Below are 4431 nucleotides of genomic sequence, written 5' to 3'. Positions count from 1 at the left end.
GCTGACTCTTCCACACTGCACTATAATCTAATTTTGCAATGTGTTTGGGGTGTAACCACTTCCCTGAGTCCCTTTGAGACTCTTGGAAACTTTGACACATCCCAAATAACAGAAAGGCTTTTGGAAAATGGATCCTGAAAGTTGGTTTATCTCATATTGCTAGACCTTGAGTCTGAATTAGGCTGTTTGGTTGCAGCTGAAAGTTCTGATGTATTTTTTTGATTCATTCGGGTCTGTAATAATTTATAATAACTATGGGGCTCTAGTGAAAAAGGGGAGGGTCATTATGTATGCATATGGGTAGACACCATGCTCATAAGGATTACTATTTACAAATTCTACATCTATGTATATCATATAGTACTCCTGCCTATAAGTCGTCTCATTATTACATTAGAAACCATGCCTATTAGTTTCTGCATATAGAAATCATGTATAAGTTTCTGCACTTATGCATTTAGAAATCTTGCCTATAAGTTATGCATTACACGTAGAAATCTTACCTATAAGTTGTTTCATTATTGCATTAGAAATCATGCCTATAAGTTTCTGCATATAGAAATCATGACTATAGTTTTGTTTCTGCATTTCTGCATATTCATCTGTCGTTAGGAAAACAATCATAGGTTTAATAGTAATCAACTTCATTCTAGATACCATGCATATAGGGCTCCTACACTTACATAATCGTTTTAAAATTAATAACGCTTAGAAATCATGCCTATAGGAGCAGCCGTCTGAATCTGATTCGTCTATTTTATCTATAAGTCTAAAATCAGTAGTAATGCTTGTTTAATATCTGCAGAATTTAATTGGTTCTAAAATCAGTAACCCTTCTTTAAAATCAGTATACTTCCACCTAGGTAAGTAGTAGGTAATTGTTTAACTGTGTCAGTTTTAATAAATTGCTACCAGACAAGGCCTAATTCGGACTCCTCATCCGAGAAATATGTGATGAAGTAGCATGTCCTAACGCTTTAAATTTAATTCATACTATAACCAGTATTTGAAGTCATGCTAAATAATTTGCTCCTTTAAGTGAGGAGGCCTATTTAAGCCCTTAAACTGCTTGCTTATGTGTTTTTTTTTTGTTGCATTAGAATTTTGTCCTTTTAAAACTCTGAAAAGCCCCAACCTCCCTCCATTTAGGACTAATAGTCCCAAATGCCTCCAGGACTGATAGGATCGGGACGGATAGTAGCATGCAATAAGTAATGACACTATTCCGCATTTAATACCTTAATAGGGTGGGAAAGGGTAGATATGGACATGATGACCGGTGCGCTAATACCACATGCGACCCCTCTTCTGAGAAGTGATTGCCGAGTATTGTATTGATGTGATCCATATTGTTTGTAAACCTATGACCCTTCCCCCTTTACTTGTTATCCCTTTTTTAAATGTCCAGACTATTTGCTTAAGATTTCTGTTTTCTTTATCTTTCTTCAAACTTTCAATTCACTTGCAACATTATGTGTAAATCCCCTTCTATTTGAGATCTTTATTTGCTTACTTGTTAGTTAAAGTCACAATTGTAACATGGTCGGGAACCACACTAGTGGATCTTGGGGGAGGGGGGTGCCTAACACCTTCCCCTTAAGATAATTTCTAGCCCTTACCCGAACTCTGGTTTTCCAACTCGAACTCTTCTTTAGTGTCCTAATGCACTTTAATCATTAGGTGGCGACTCTTCAACCCAAAAAACCCAATTCCCAAGAGGGAACGAGTTGTCCTCCCAAATGTCATGAACCCGATTTCGCTTTTAGTAAAAGGGGGCGCGACAAGCTTGCCTACCTGCACCTACGGGCATGAAACGCAGGCCCTGTTAAATAGGGCGTCAGTACGAAAAATGTACTGAGTATGTAAAGCATGAAAATCTGTATGTAAAAGGCATAGATGAAACATGGAATAAAGAAATCCATATGTAAATTTGAATAACTTTGTAAATTCTGAAACATTTGTAATGTTATGCATGTGTATATAAATATCGTGTCATGCATGGGTATAGGTGTACATAACATCATCAATCCACTGAAGGCATCCCATCATATCATCTCGGCCATTGTGGGCAACATCATCAACACATACCAACTGATCAGGTGGTGGTGCGTATATAACGTTGTAACTTGTTTCCCATATCCCATATATATATATATACACGCGTATATAACGTCATCTTATCATGGGTCAATGTACATGTATAAATGAATGAAATGCATGAAAAGTATATAATAATCTCAATATTCCTTCCGGATAAACTTTTTCAACTGCGTATTATTCTGAGACCCATGAACAGAAGATATAATAATATGTCACATGGGGAATCAAGAACACATAGACTCGTAGTATTTCTATGAATAGAGTCGTTTAAGAAAACTGTGTATTTACTCGTTTCTTTTGTATAACTTGGATCATGCCAACAAGAAAGAAGGGATGACGGAGTAGGGAAAACTTCATATAATATTCTTAGCGAAGATTGCACCGTACTCTTTTTTTTTTTTGCAGCAAAATTTGAATGGAATTAAGCTTCTGTTCTTTGAAGTATTTGAACGAATTAAGCTTTTGTTCTTTAAAGTATTTGAAAGAATTAAGCTTCTACTTCTTTGAAGTATTTGAACGAATTTTAAGCTTCTGCTTGTTGAAGTGTTTGAACGAAATTGAGCTTATGTTCTTGAAATATTCAAACCAAGAAAGGATAGGTTCTTGCTTTAGGATTTTTGGTCATTTTTTGGTTCCTTTTCTCTAAATGAAATGGAATCAGATTGTAAATAAATCTTTTCCTATAAAGTTCTAAGTGTTCTTAGGTAGACACCTAATACTTAGGATGACTAAGAGTCATTTTATGTGGTTAGCTAAATGCTGCCACGTTACTTTTCTTGGGGGGTGGGGGGAGGGTAGACTTATCTCATAATTCATTAATTAACTAGGTAATATCCCGTTATCCGATAATTAACCAATTACCCGTATAATTAAGAATTATCTCAAATTACCTAAAAATATTATTCATTTTTAATATACTGTATACGTCATACTACCATGGTCATATGGTACTTGGCATGGTACTAGTCCATAATTATTGGGTATTATCGCTCGACCCGTATTTTATCCCAAATCGGTCACATTCAACGAAACTCATTTTCTTTAATTCGTGTACCCGTTATCCTTTATGACACTTACTTATCGCTTGTTATAAATAGCATAAATACGTTAACCACAAGATAATCTCATCCCCGAGTCTACGTCGATTAACTGAAGACAAAACTTTTAACGTACGAAAATGCGAGATGTAACAAATTGGGTGTTCAGGCCATATCTTGACTCATTAGTCATTATCTTCATTGATGACATATTGATCTACTCGTGTAGTATGGAGGAGAATGAGCAACATTTGAGGTTAGTGCTTCAAACCTTGCGGGAACAGAAGCTATATGCTAAGTTCTCCAAATGCGTGTTCTGGTTAGATTTCATGGTCTTCTTGGGGCATGTTGTATTAGGTGAGGGTATTAAGGTGGATCCTAAGAAGATCGAGGCAGTTCATAGTCGGCCTCGTCTTACCACAACGACCAAGATCAGGAGTTTCTTGGGGTTAACGGGTTATTATCATCTGTTTGAGGAGGGCTTCTCATCTATTCCAGCTCTTTTGACTAGATTGACCTAGAAGGGTGTTCCGGTCAGATAGTCTGATGATTACGAGGCGAGCTTTCGGGAAAATTAAGACTGCATTGACTATAGCTTCGGTGTTAATGTTGCCCTCCACATCAGAGATATATATTGTGTATTGTGATACTTCGCGCGTTGTCTTGGGTTGTGTATTGATGTAGGAGGGGCGAGTTATTTCATATTCTTCACGTCAGCTGAAGCCTCACGAGATGAATTATCTTGTGCACGATTTGAAGTTGGCCGCGATAGTTCATTCCCTCAAGATCTGCGTCTTGCGAGGTTTACACTGATCATCACAGTTTGCAGCATTTGTTTAAGCAGAGGGATCTTAATCTGAGGCAGTGCAGGTGGCTTAAGTTACTGAAGGATTATTATATTACTCCCTCTGTTTCAAATTAGATGAGGTAGTTTAACTTGGCACGAAGTTTAAGAAATAAAAGAATATTTTTGAAACATGTGGTCTTAAAAACTTAAGGGGTAAAAGGTTTATAAGGCCATGATATTTGTATGGTATAAAAGCTTCTCATTAAGGGTAAAATGGGTATAATGAAAAGTTTAAAGTTGAATTATTTCAAAATTTAGAAATGTGTCATTTATTTTGGAATAGACTAAAAAGGAAAGTACATCATTTAATTTGAACAGAGGGAGTACTATCCGCTATCATCCGGGCAAGGTGAACATGGTCGCGGATGCCTTAAGTAGAAAGGCCGAGAGTATGGTTAGTTTGGCATTCATTTCAGCAGAGGAGACGCCATTGGCTTTAGACATCCA

This window comes from Nicotiana sylvestris, chromosome 10, assembly GCF_000393655.2.
Source record: "Nicotiana sylvestris chromosome 10, ASM39365v2, whole genome shotgun sequence".
In the NCBI taxonomy this organism is placed as follows: domain Eukaryota; kingdom Viridiplantae; phylum Streptophyta; class Magnoliopsida; order Solanales; family Solanaceae; genus Nicotiana; species Nicotiana sylvestris.
This window is presented reverse-complemented; position numbering follows the sequence as displayed.